Below are 15,691 nucleotides of genomic sequence, written 5' to 3' on the forward strand. Positions count from 1 at the left end.
ATTCTGAGCAAATTTTCTGAGTATGATTTCATGATTGGGTCTGAGGTATTGTCAGATAAATTGAATATTTTATATATATATATATAGTCAAAACATATACATATATGTATTATATGTATGTGTTAACTTGTTTGTACACAGTTATTTTCATGTTGTCTCTCCAATTAGATTGAGCTCCTTGAGGGCAGGGATTGTTTTTTTTCCTAGTGTTTAGTACAATTTTTGGTAGTAGGCACTTAAAAATGCTTTTAACTGATGGACAAATTTGATAAGACCCTGTAAATTAAATTAACATATACTTTGATAGTGATTTCAATACATGGTAGGAATAGGTAAGGATATCAAAAAATATGTTGGAAGATAAAGGAATAAAAACAGAGAGAAGATATTGACTCACATTACAAAGAAGTCTCAAACATATATAATTATGAATACTCTCTTCTACTAATTGAGCACAAAAAGCATCAAATAATATTCCAAAAATAATATATCTTCATGGAAAAATGACTAATCATTACTGATGTGGGAGTCATTCCTAAATCAGCTATCTATGGACAGTCAAATGACTGACTTGTTAGAGCAAAGATCAAAATTAGAAAAAAGCTAGAAGAATTTTAAAAAAGAAAGAAAGAATACATGTAATTTAAATAATTCCATCTTGTCTAATTCCAACAAGTTGTTGTTAATAGAAAATTGATAATGGACAGAGGAGAGGGCAGACACATCAACTATAATAATTGAAAAATAGAAGAGTAATGAATATAAATCAATTGTCATAATAAGGAGGCAAAAAGAACCTGAAAGTACCTGAATCAGTTAACATTTGATCTCTTTGCCAGGGGGAAGCCAAACATAGCATTGGTTTAGAATATGAAAAACTCCTTTATAAAATCTTACAGAGAAAAATGATGAAGTAGCAGTATTGACATCAGTGGAGGATTGTACTACTACTAATTATAATAATAATTGTTATTATTATTATTACAAAAAGTTTTAATATTTATAAAATACTACAAATGTGTACATATAATCTTTACACACACACACACACACACACACACACACACAAACACATATCCTCATTCAAATCCAAATCATGTGCGTATCATAGCATCACCTCCCACTGATGTCATGGTCTTGTTCAAGAATGAAGGACAAGCATAACAATATTAAAGAAATCATTTAAATAAAGCTTGAAATGAGATTCAGTTTCAGTTCCTTACAAAGTCATTTTGAAAGCATTTAAGGATATAAATGAAGGACAAATAATGGGGAAAATTGAAAAAATCTGCAGAGATTAATATAACAAGGTTTTGCTTTGTTTTTCACCCTCAGTGATAGATTTTCCACTTTTGGATCTTCCAGCACCATCTTGCTCTTGGTTATAGAAAATGAAGAAATAGAATCACCCCCCCCCCAAAAAAAAAAAAAGATCAGATCAAATATCCATAGAGGAGATCCTTGCTGGCAGCTACACAAGTATGAGGCATTGAAGGATGTACTCACAACATATATGAAAGATAGAAAAACAGCAAAGTCCTGGAAAAACATGTAGACCTCATTAATTCACCACAACTCTGGAGGAAATCCAAAATAGTCCAAGAATGGATAGAATCCCAGGCCTCAAGTAAGAAAGACTCATCTCTCTGAGTTCAAATCTGGCCTTAGACACATTAGCTTTGTGACTCTGGGCAAGTCACTTAACCCTGTTTGCCTCAGTTTCTTCATCTGTAAAATGTGTTAGAGAAGGAAATGGCAAGCCCATTCAGAATCTTCACCAAGAAAATCTCAGAAGAGGTCACAGAGTCAAATATGACTGAAAACAATAGAATAACTAAGTTTAGTGTAGTTTGAGAGTGTGTATATGTATATATATATATATATATATATATATATATATATATAGTACATACAATGTTTATATATATGAAGTTTCTATACACTAACAGACAGACAGTCCACTGATTCCAATAATGTTCCTTCCATGTCACCAATGTACCAGATAGACTCTTTGTGATAAATTTATGGGAGCGCACAAAGAAGTCATACAGAATAAGTAGGCATGGATAGGCTGTAATTTGCATCATGTCAAGCATTCAAACAGATAAGATCACAGAACCATTTGAATATATTAATTGTATAATTATATATCCCACTGATTTGGGGGTTATCCACTCTTTTGTATTATGTAAACTATAGCTTCATTCTATTAGTGGAAATGGCTCCCATTTTCCAACAGATAAATTCCTTTTGGATTTCTTTGGACTTTTTCTCAAGAAACTCATTACTGTCCTGAAAAATTGAATCTACCTGGTATTCATATCTCATCAATACTCTCTGACCTCTGATTGGACTTCTGCATGGGCAGAACCATGATCCAGGACCACTATTTAAAAATGGGGCTGTATGAATTCTTTGTCCCATTTCCCACCCACCAGCTACACTGCTTTTGAATTTCTCTATCTTACAACCCTTTCCTTGCTCATTCCCTGCCTTTTCAGCTTCGTTTTATGTGTGATCTTCCTTAAGTAGATTGAAGGTGATGTTTGTTTTTTGTTTTCATGTCATGACAAGCACATGAACTGAATTTGAGTGAGGAGAGGGGTTGTGCTAAGTCACCAGTTTCCCTTTTTCCTCTAGGGTCATCTGGTCCAGTGACCAGATATGAATCAGGACGACTGAAGATGATCCTGGATATGAGGAAATTAAGGTTAAGTGACTAACCCAAGGTCACACAACTAATAAGGATCTGAGACTGGATTTGAATTCAGGTCCTCAGAACCAATATTCTACCATTGCACCATCTAGCTGTCCCTTCCTGTGCTTGAGGACAGTAATTGCCTTTTGTTTTTAACTTGTATTTGTGTTCCCAGCACTTAGCAAAGCCCCTGGCACAAAGTAGACACTTAATAAATGTTTATTGACTGATTACTGCTGAATCTTCTCTTCCTTAGGTTAAAGATCCTTAGTTCCATAAGCCACTGGTACACATGACATGATGAAATGACATGATATTTGAGAGATGGTTTTTTTAAAGGAATATTATTTTTTAATCTCTATACATGCTCCTTGTTGAATTTTCTTTTTAATCTGAAGAAGAAAAATATAATATCAACTGAGAAGCAAGCAAAACCATTGAATTACATAAAGTCTAACTTAAAAGGAAATCCCAGCAACCATATAGTCCAACCCATAGCTGAATTAGAATTCTTCCCTACACCATAATGAACAAGAAGACATTCATCTAGCCTCTTCTTGATGACCAATAATAAATAGAATCCTCTCAAGGCAGTCTATTCTGCTTTGCAATACCTCTGTTCAGAAGTTCCCCAACTGCCACTTCTGATTGCCAGATTGTCTGATTGCCTCTTTTCATCTTCTACTTAATGTTCCCATCTCTGCCCTCTATGATCAAACAGAATCAATCCAATCCCTCTACCACAGAGAAGAGATTCTTGACATTGCTGAAGATGGTCATCCATGTCCCCTACCCCTGAATCTTCTCTTCCTTAGTTTAAAGATCCCCAGTTCCATATGCCATTGGAACACACATGACATGATGAAATGATGTTAATTGAGATATTTATTTTTTAAAAAGGTATACTATTTTCTTTACTTACCACCTATGAATGTCACATCTCTTGAGTAATTTTCAGCTTTTCCCATAAATGCCAGCCTCTAAAATAAGAAGGCAGACAGAATATTCTACGACTGAAAAAGGAGCACCCCCCCAAAAAAAATACTGAGATCATGCTATTATCTCTATTTAAATAGGTAAAAGAGATGAACTTTTCTAGCTTTGTAACCCTCTAAAGCTCTATGCAAGTGTCTAAACATGACATCAGGAGTCACAAGCTAAAATTTTCGCATCAATTCCAAGCCCCCCCACTGCTGACTGTATATGAGCAAGTGCACATAGTTGGGTTGTTTTGTTTCATTATCCATAAAAGTGAAATGTTCGCCCTTTGTCTAAGAGAAAACAAGCACTCATTATAATTTCTAGAGAACTCTTTTACCTCTCTATCACACCAGTTAAAATCCACATGATTTGGAGGAGGGAGGAGGGGGAAGGGAGCAAAGGGAAGAGGAGAAAAGATGCAGATGTTTTCAAACTAGCAAGCCAGGCTCCTTGGAAGGTGTTTGACATGTGGGAGGGAGAACATTCATGGAGGGAGTACAGTAATTATTTATTTCTTATACCAACAGAAATTTGAAGTGGAACATAGACTCAAGGTTTTTGTACACATGTCTATATAGGTAGCCCCCGTTCTGGCTTCTCAACAGTCAGTTCTGGTTGATGTGGACCCATTTCCCTTTTTTCTTTTAAGATTGAAGGGGGAAGGTATGAACCTGGAAACCATTCAAATAGTTTCCTTTGCCCTGTAAGTATGATTCTTTCTAGTCTTGCTTTCAAATGAAAAGGGGCTCATTCTGTATAACATATGGAACTGATAAAGGTGACTAGGCATTGGTGTAAAAGGATGGGGTGGAGAAAATTATTTATTTTATACATTATTTGGGACCCCTTCAATGGCTAACTAAAAAAAAACAAATTAAATTCAGTAAAATAGCATTGTATTGAATGGCATCTTTTCACCATGAAGGGAAAAAGCCAACATGAATTTTATAAACATATACATTTTTCCCTTTCACTGAAATATTTGCTTGACTGATCCCTGATAGTTTCAGAGACAAATACGAATGGATTTCCTTAAAAAAATAAAACCACACACAATACTTAACTCATTAAGATGATTTAGCAATAGCTCAGTATTTCTTTTGGCTGAGTGCTCTGGATGCAATCCCATGTATACAGTCTTACATTTTATACAAATACTTTTTCTCCCGGTTATAAAGTAATCCCTGTCAGAGACTGTGCCCCAAGTTCTATAAAGAGGTTGCCTACACAGGGAATGTTCCTGTCAAAGAGACATGTGCAAAGGAGATTTTGAAAATTAAATGCAAATAAACATGATTTTATGTGTGTTATTGCTAAGAATTAAGCAGAGCAGTAAAAAGACAACCCCATCTCCTTTCTGATGAATTCAGGCATTTGCTAAGCCAGGGTAACCATAGGGATAACAATTACAACAGTGTTGTACCCACGTGTATCCATATTCCCATCGTTTTTCTCTCTTTCCCCCAAATCATAACTATGCCCAAAAGATAATTTATCATAGAGCATGATTTCAAACATCTTATATAAATACACTATTTCTGTGAATACTTTTCTGTTTCTGACCTTCATTGGCTCCTTGTATATAGAAGATCCTAAATGGCTCTTTGTAAACCTACCTAAAAAATTCTACTTTCCATCAATGTGACTCAAAGCATACACACTGAGGATCATACTCATTATAAATTCTGCCCTCCAAATGGAACCATGTCTAAGTCTCACTTAGTAAAGTATTGGACATTGGCAGTCAGTTAACTCAGTTTTGGGTGATTTTTTTTAAACAGAATGGTGATCATGGGGTCAAGGACAATGACTCCATCCTTGTGTGAGTTCCCTAGATTTGCTTTGTTCTGTGGACATAGACTTCTATCCTAACATAAACTAACCTTTTTGAGTTGAAGAATGGTACTGGAGAAAGACCTCTCATGAGCTCTCTTACAAAATTCCCTTTCCCCTCCCCACGCCCCACCACCACCACTCAATACATATTGTTGTTACCATAGACAAATAATTTCATCTCTCTAGGTTTCAGTTTCTTTATCTGGTACAAACAGTTCTTTTGAGTATCAAATGAGATTTGATAGAACGTATGTAAAATACTTTGCAAGTCTTAAAGCACTATATAAATGTCAGCTATTATTATTCTCACAAATGGAGACCATTAGTCAGGAAAGTGTCTGCACAATGTGTCCTATAGGACATTCTGTTCTGTTCAGAACTGAATAGAGATTGATGACCTGGAGTGTGTCCAGAGGAGGGCAACCAGGACAGTGAGAAAACTGGCTATCAAGCCATATGAGGATCTGTTGGAGGAATTAGGAATGTTTAGTCTAAAGAGGAAGAGTTAGTGGTGGGGGGAGGAGGGCACATGATAGTCATCTTCAAGTATTTAAAGGGCTGTCATGTGGAAGATGAATTAGACTTGCTCTGTTTGGTCCCAGAGAAAAGAACTAGGAACAATGGGTGAAAGGTGCAGAGAAGCAGATTTTGGCTCAGTTTAAGAAAAACTCCCTAACAGTTAGAATTAGCTAAAATTGGAATGACCTGCCTCATCAGGTAGCTATTTCTCCAATATTGGAGGTCCTTGAGCAGAGGATGTGTCACAGCTTATTGGGGCTATTATAGAAGGGCCCTGTTCAGATATCATTTGGATCTTCAATATCCCATTGAGTTCTTAAGTTTCTGTGACTTTTGACTTCTCTTTATCCCTCAATAACACCATGAACAGTCACCCATTCATGAAAAACTATAAAATATTTCTATACTTAATCTTCACCTTTCTGTTTCCATGTAGTCACCAGCAAATTATAGGGGCATATTATCATAAGTTTGGTCTACTATAACAGTCACTTGTCTGACCCAAAAAAAGCCAACCTCAGGCCCTTCTATTCCATCTGGTCACTGGATGAGTTCTCTTTTTCTTTATGCTGTAACACTTATTGAAAAAAAATTTGTTTCTATCTCTGACACACACATTCTTCAACATTATCAGTAGGAGGCTTTCAGTCCAACTACTCTACTAAAACTGCCATCTCAAAAAGTCTCCTTTGTTTTTCAGGTCTCATTTTCCTTGATATCTCTCAGTAGTTGGTATCATTAGGTACCTGCTCTAACTGACTTCATTCTTCTCCAGTAATTTTAGAAATAACACATTCTCATAGGTCTCTTTTACTGACCTTTCATCCTCTTTCTGATTCCCTAAAACTGATATTCCTCAAAGATCTGACTCTCTCTCTCTCTCTCTCTCTCTCTCTCTCTCTCTCCCTATGTCTCTCTGCCTGTCTGTCTGTCCATTATTGCTATATAACTCATAAATCTTTTTCTCCAGTCCTGACTTTTCTTCTGAGCTTTTTCCTCTTCTTCTCTTATGTACCATCTTTTTTAAATAACTTATAAGACATCTCTAATAAGATGTTCTACCATTATAAACTCAGCATTGAAGTAGCTATCAGCATTATATGTAAATTCATAGTTTAGGAACTATAAGGGAATATCCTCTCATTGATGAATGAATGATGACCTTCCCAAGACCATGACAGTAGTTGAGATAGATAGAATTTCTAACTTAGGTTATCTGAATTGAACTCCAGTATTTCTTCTACTGTAGTATGCAATCTATCATGAGTATGTATCTAAAAAGGAGATGAACAATTTCCCATGACATATCAAATAAAATTACTACTTACCTACTTTGTATGATTCAAATGGGGAAAAAATATATTCAAAATTAATGCTAAAAAGCACTACTAAAGATTATGAAAAAATCTTACGTGAACAGATGATATTTTAATTAAGAAATTTAAGACAAAGCCAACAAGCACTTATTAGGTACCCAATAAGGTTCTCTATGCCTCAAATCTGAACTATCACAACCCAATACACATAGGATTCCATTCAGTTGATATTCCTAAAATATGTCTGAATTTGCCACCCTCTATTCAATAAACACAACTTCCCTCTATTCAATAAACATAACCTCTCTCTTGCCTAAAAGATCAAACATTAAATCAGTTTCTTGATTTTTTAAAGTTCTTCATAACCCCTTATAGTTTTCAAGTCTTCTTACACAGCACACACACACACACACACACACACACACACACAGACGCAATAGTTGGTTTCCTTGTTATTCCTCACATTTCCTGTTGACTCTGCCTCGAGTTCTTTCCCTCCCCAACTACCCCTCGTAACTTCCATAGTTACCTTCAAGTAACAACTAAAATCTCAGCTTACATAAGAAGGCTTTTCAGAACCACTTTAATACTAGAGTTTTTCCCCCGAGATCATCTCTGACTTATCATGTAAATAGATAGAAAGTTATTTATATCTAGACCTATATAGATAAGTCTAGTCCATCCTATCTCTTTTTTTCTTTAATGCTGTTTCTATGTATTTATATAAATTTAGTTGGCTATCTACATCTTTTGGTGTTTAAAAATTGCAGTCCTGATCAGCACTTTGTAACTGCATTTGATATTTTCTTGTCAAAGATACAGAAGTGGTTTACCTTTTCCTTCTCTAGTTCCAGGCAAATAGGATTGACTTGACCAAGGTCACACAGCTAACAAGTGTCTGAGGATATGATCTCAGGAAGATGAGTTTTGCTCCAATAGATCTAACTACATTTATCTATTTAATGGATCCATATGGAAACTAATGTATCTACATAGATCTAAATCTAGAATTACTTACCTAATGGATCTAGATAGATAATGTCTACCTAGATCTGAATAGTTACCTATCTAGATCTTTCTAGATTTATCTTTCTAGGTCTATATAAATATTTATCTATTTATATAGATCTAGATTTTTAGATCTATCTAGATTTATCTATTTAGCTAGAGTTCTGTGGAATCATATGTTTCTGTATAAATCCAGATATTTATCTATCTACATAGATCTACTTGGATTCCATCTAGATTTAGACCCTATTTATACATAATTGTTTGAATTCTATGGGACATAGATAGATATGGGAGACTGTAATGTCCTTAAAAGTAGAGAATTTTTTTTCTCTTTTTTTTGTCATTATTTATATCTCTAGTATTTACCACAATGCTTAGCTCAAAATAAAAGCTTAATAAATATTTGCTGACTTGGGACAGAATCAGCTTGGTTGATGAGACAGAACCCTAGTGGAAATTCACAATTAATAAATATAAATTTAGTGAAGATCCTGAAAAGGAGATGAATATGAGCAATCAGACTTGGGGGGGGGGGGACTAAGAGAGTGGTACTACCAAAACCTAGAGAGAGAGTAATATTCAGGAGAAAATGTTGATTTACAGTCAGAAAGCCTACATTACACAGGTTAAAAAAAAGTTGAGGTTGAAAAATCATGAGATTGGGAAATTAAGGCATTTGTCTCAACTCCTTGAACATCAATAAACATTTCCAATATATATGGAATAAAGGATTATCCTTATAGGTTGTTAATATAACTTCAAATAATATTCTAGACAAAAGGTATTCTTCTAGAACTTAGTTTTTATTATTTGGTAAACAAGGTCAAATTTTTCAGAATTTAAAAATCTTTTGGGAGACTCTACATTATTCCCAGACATGATATAACCAATGTCATCCAAAAATATGAGTATCTGGAGAACCTGACCATCTAAAGGGAAACCTGCTTTAGTTTAGAATCTTTCCTAGACTTCTTACAAAAAAATAGCAAACATGCTTTGGCAAGCATATGTCTCTTTATTTTATGCCTAACTCAGTTCATTGAACAAAGTTATTTTTGATAACTATCTTTCTAGGATGCTTATGTGACTTTTGACATACAAAGTTGACAATTTATTGGAAAACTTTTAGGTGATTTATTTTTATTGGATCAATGGTTGGGGTCAATAAAAAAAGCATGATGGAGTGTGATATTCTTTATAGCATGAAATGAATTGTGAAATTATAAAGATGTTCCCTTCTGTAAAAGTTTCTGTGAAAATCTCTGTTTTGCAAACTTTCATTTAAAATATATTCACATGGGCAGCTAGGTGGCTCAGTGGATAAAGCACCGGCCCTGGAGTCAGGAGTGCTTGGGTTCAAATCCGGTTTCAGACATTTAATCATTACCTAGCTGTGTGACCTTGGGCAAGCCATTTAATCCCATTTGTCTTGCAAAAACCTAAAAAAAAAAGGTGGGTAGCCTCCTTTACAGGAGAATACCACTCTTAAAATATATTCACATAAGGTAGATTATTCTTGATCTGGAAAGTAGACAATTAGTTGTTGATAATTTTTTAGTTCACTTTTTTTGGAGAGTAATAATGCCTTATCATTATCTTCTGAATTGGGCTGAACATTATTTCTATTTCTTTGAATAGTACTTGAGGACTGTGGTTACTAGGAAATAAATGCAGTGTCTTCAGCAATATTAATGAAAAATACCTCGATTTAGAAATCTTGCTAGATCTTTTCTAGTTTTTCTACTTGTATTCCTTTCTTAGGAATTTTTCCTTCCCCAGATATGATTTTACATAGTTGGATTTTAATTAAATTTTTGCTGTAAGATTGTTTTTCCATCCATTTCTTCTCACTGTTTTATTAAATAATATTTTTCATAATTTTCCATCTTATACCTCCATATTATTTTATAGAACAATTCATATTCTAAATGAGCATTCTTCTTGACACCATATATTTCTGCTTGGCAAGGAGATGAAATCTGCTGACTGAGGCAGTTTCTAGATTCTTTAGTCACCTTATTATAAAAAATGATGTACAATTAATGCTTTTTAGGAAGTAATGATAGTCCATATCAACATCTGTTATTTTGTCCATTACTTAATTTCAAACATAACAGCTTACTCAAATCAATCGGCACAATCATATGCCATAGCTTCTCAAGTTTATTCTTCCTTTTTAATTTGGTAATGATTTTATCTTTTCTCTGACAAGTTGATAGACAGTCTGAACAAAGGTAATTGATTCAGAAATGACTGTCAACTGTAAATATTTTTATGGTCTGTTAACATTATTTTCTGGCATGAAAACTTTTCACTATCCAGTCCTTCTCTTTTTAAATTTTTTAAAAATCTGAACTTAAGAAATAAAACAAGTATTTCCATTACAAAATAAAATGAAAAATAGATGATATATGATATACAATTTGCTATTTCTTTTAAATATATATATTAAATTTATCATACAATGTTTTTCTTTTTTCTTCCTGACCAATCTGCCCTAAAGATAGTTATCATTCTAACTATATTTCTATTTATCAGTTCTTTCTCATTGCAGATAATGTGTTTCTTCAAAACTTCTTTATAGTTAATTTGGGTGTTTAAAATAGTCAAAATGATTTAGTTGCTCAAAGTTGTACTTTAAAAAATTGTAATTACTATATACAATGTTCTCTTGATTCTGCTCATTTTGCATTTCATTATTTCATGCAAGTCTATCCATGTTTTCTAAAATCATTGAACTCATAATTTCTTATACTACATTACTATGCCATCATGAACATATATCACAACTTATTCAGCCATTCTCCAACTGACAGGCAACTCTACCATTTCCAGTTCTTTGCCACCAGTGAGCTGCTATAAATATTTTAGAACATATATGCTATTTTCCTTTCTTCCTAATCATCTTGGGAAACAGATCTAGTAGTATTATTGACAGGTATAGGTTTGGGGAATAATTTCAGAATGTATTCCAAAAGGATTGACTCAGTTCATTTTCCCACCAACAGTGAATTAGTAATTTTTCCTATTCCTTTCAATATTTGTCTCTTTCCCTTCAATCATTTTAGCTAATCTGATAGGCATAAAATGATATCTTAAGCTTGTTTTGATTTGTATTTCTCTAATCAATAATGATTAAAGGATTTTCCATATTACTACAAATTGCTTTGATTTCATCAGAAAATTTCCTGTTCATATCATTTGACTATCAACTGTGAGATGATTTGTTTTCTTATAGATTTAATAAAGTTCTTTATATATTTTAGATATGAGACCTTTATTTGAGAAATTTTTTATAATTTTTCCCCAACTTTCTGCTTTCCCTCTGATTTTGGTTACCTTTTTATTTATACAAACCCTTTTTAATTTAAGGTAATCAAAATTATTCATTTCATGCCTCACGTTGCTATCCTTTGTTTATTCATAAATTGTTTGTCTATCTATAAGTCTGATAGGTAATATGCTCCATGTTCTTCAAATTTTCGTGTAATATTTCTAGTTGACTATTCATTTTGACCTTTTCTTTATAAATAGTATAAGATATTGGTCTATGCCCAATTTCTGGCAGACTGCTTTCCAGTTTTCCCAACAATTTTTACCAAATAATGAGTTCTTGTACCCAAAACTTAAATCTTTATACTTGTCAAACACAAGGTTACTATAGTCATTTGCAGCTATAAATTATAAGTCTTCTCTGTTCAACTGATTTACCTTTCTATTTCTTAGCCAGGATCAGATAGTTTTTCCTTAATTTTTGCCTTATAGTTTAGTTTGATGGTACTGCTAAACCTCTTTCTTTACAGTTTTCATCAGTTCCTTTGATATTCTTTTGTTCTACCAAATGAATTTTGTTAATATTCTTAACTCATTTGCATATGTTTGATAATTAATTGGAATGGCTTAAATATGTACATTAATTTGGGTAAAATGGTATTTTTTATTATATTGAGCCCCAATTCCTCTTTTCAAAATATTCTTGCTATAATGATGAAAAGTTATTAAATAATCAATGCATTTGTTTTTTGTTTGTTGTTGCTTGGCAGTTTCTGACACTTTGTGACCCTCATTTGGAATTTTAATGGCAAAAATATTGGAGTGGTTTACCATTTCCTTCTCCAGTTCATTTTGATGAATGAGGAAACTTGGACGAACAGGGTCAGGTAACTTGTTTAACATCACATAGCTAGTAAATATCTGAGGTCAGATTTAAACTCAAGAAGCTGAGTCTTGGCTCTAGGTCTGGCAATTTAGCTACTACTTCATCTAGCTACCCACAAATATATCCATATGCCATCTAATTTCTTTATTTCTGAACCATATTTTTATTTTTATTTATTTTTTCCAACAACATGTATAGATAGTTTTAGATTTTGAGTTTTACATCTTTCTCCCTCTCCCCTTTTCCTCCCCTCTCCCTAAGAGAGCAAGTGATCTGATATAGGTTATACATGAACAATCATTTTAAACATATTTCCATATTAGTCATGTTGTGAAAGAAGAATCAGGACCAAAGAAAAAAGAGAAATGAGAAAGAAAAAAAACAAAGAACAAACAAAAAACTAAACAAATTTTAAAAAAGTGAAAATAGTATGCTTTGCTCTGCATTCAGACTCCATAGTTTTGTTTTGTTTTTCCCCTCTGTATGTGGATGGCATTTTCCATCACAAGTCTTTTGGACTTGGCTTTGATCCTCTATTGTTGAGAAAAGCTGTCTATCAAAGTTGATCATCACACAATATTGCTGGTCAGGTCATATAAGCTTTTCCAGGTTTTTCTGAAATCTGTTTTCTCATGATTTCTTAACAGAACAATAGTATTCCTTCACATTCATATACAATAGTGTTCCATCACATTAAACTTTGTTCAGGCGTTCCTCAACTCATGGACATTCCCTCAGTTTCCAATTCTTTGCCACCACAAAAAGAGGTGCTATAGATATTTTCATACATGTGGGTCCTTTTCTCTTTTTTATGGTCTTTTTGGGGACTCAGACCTAGTAGTAATATTGCTGGATCAAAAAGGGTATGTATAGTTTTATAGCCTTTTGGGCAGAGTTCTAAACCATATTTTATATGATTTTCCCCATCTTTCCTTTTGCCCACTTGTATTGAAGTCTTATTATATATATTATATATATAATATATATATATATATAATATATATATAATATATATATCTCCAGTTATATATATATATATATATAAAATTTGGATGTTCTTATCAACTTATTCATAGATTTTCTCTAGTTCTACACCAATTGCAACAAGCTTCCCAGTGATCTTTTTATATATGTTCTTCATGAATGCCTCAATAGAGAGCAATCAAATTCCACAAAACAATGTCTCCAGTTCTACCATTTACTCCCTCAGGAAACAAGGGCAGATAATTTCACTTTTCTAGGTTTTAGTTTCCTTATCTATAATATAATAGGGTCCCATCCCCTAACAACCTGAAGACCCATCCAAGACTATCATTCTATTAATCTGTTTCTAAGCAAACCAAACTTGGAGGATTGGGGTGGAGGATGGGAAGGAAGCATAGAGAACTCAGCTTATATTTTGGGACCAGCATTTCCATATACTATCAATATTATCAGCAGGCAGAGAGAGAGAGAGAGAGAGAGAGAGAGAGAGAGAGAGAGAGAGAGAGAGAGAGAGAGAGAAAGCAAAATTACATTTAAAATAATTTCAGACTTTATAAAATATTTGGAAGTTTACCTGCCAAGACAAACCCAGGGCCTAGATGAAGAAAATTACAAAATACTTCATATAAATAAAGATAAATTTAAAGCACTGGATAAATATTCATAGTTCATGGGGAGACCAAGTCAATATTATAAAAATGAAAAATCTACAAAAATTAATTTATTTATTCAGTGCTGTATCAATCAAACTACTAAAGAATTATTTTGAAGAACTAGAAAAAATAATGAAAACCATCTGGAACAACAAAAGAATATCAAAGGAATTAATTTAAAGATTTGAAAAAGGTGGCCTCTCAGTAACAGGTTTCAAACAATATTACAAAATCATAATCATCAAAACAATGTGCTACTAGTAAGAAATAGAGTAATGGACTAGTGGAAATGATTAAGCACCTAATACACAGATATAAATAATAACAATAATATAGTGTTTGATAAACTCAAAGAATCAAGATTTAGGGATAAGAGCTCATCATTTGACAAAAAAAATTACTGGGAAAACTGGAGAACAATTTGGTAGATACTAAACATAAATAAACATCTCATATCACATACAAAGATAAGGTCAAAATGGGTATGATTAAGACAAAAGGGGTGATGTCATAGGTAAATTAGGAGAGCATCAAAATTTTACCTATCAGATCTATGGATAATAGAGGATTTTATAATCAAACAAGAAATGGGGAAGATCACAGGAGGTAAAATGAATAATTTTGGTTACAAGAAATTAAAAAGTTTTGCACAAGCAAAACCAAAACAGTGAAGAGTAGAAGAAAAGCAAGAATTTTGCAACTAGTTTCTTTCATTCATTTCTCAAATAGGAAATGGCATCAAATTTATAAAAATAAGAGATATTCCTGAATTAATAAATGGTCAAAGGATATGAACAGTCAGCGTTCAGAAGAATAAATCAAAGTTATCAATACACATATAAAATTCACTAAATCACATCTTCTCTAAGAGCTTGCTCCTTTGATCATTCTCTCATCTTTAATCTTTCTTTATGAACTTACTCTCTTCCTGATAACTATAAAAATGCCTAGATCTCTTGCATAGTTTCAAACCTTCACTTGAAATATCCTCATTTGCATTCTATATCTCTAGGAAAAGTCATCGGTACTCATGACCTGCATCTCTTCATATCCTTACTCACTTTTCAATTCTTAGTACTCTGGCTTCTAACTCCACTTCAATGCTCTCTTTAAGAATATCATCAAACTCAACTGATAAAGGCAATGAGTTTTTTTTCAGTTCTCATATTCTTGAATCTTTTCATTTTTCTTAAATTGATGGTCATTTTCTCCTGGATACTCTCTATCATGTTGCTTACAATGCCTGGATCTCTTCCTCAAGGTATGATAATACTCCTCAGTTTCCTTTGCTGACTTATTATTCATTCCCTATGCCATAACCATGAGAGTCCACCAAAATACTGTTCTAGATCTTCTTACCTCTTTCTACATTCTCCACCGGCTTCCATGGGTTCATTTATCATCTTTATGCAGATAACTCTGATATCTGAATGCTCAACCCTAAAGACTATCCTAAACAATAGTAGTACCTTATCAACTACCAGATGTACATTATATTCCATAGACCTCCCACTCAATTCCAGTTTTACTGGAA

The sequence above is a fragment of the Macrotis lagotis genome, chromosome X, assembly GCF_037893015.1.
Source record: "Macrotis lagotis isolate mMagLag1 chromosome X, bilby.v1.9.chrom.fasta, whole genome shotgun sequence".
Classification (NCBI taxonomy): Eukaryota; Metazoa; Chordata; class Mammalia; order Peramelemorphia; family Peramelidae; genus Macrotis; species Macrotis lagotis.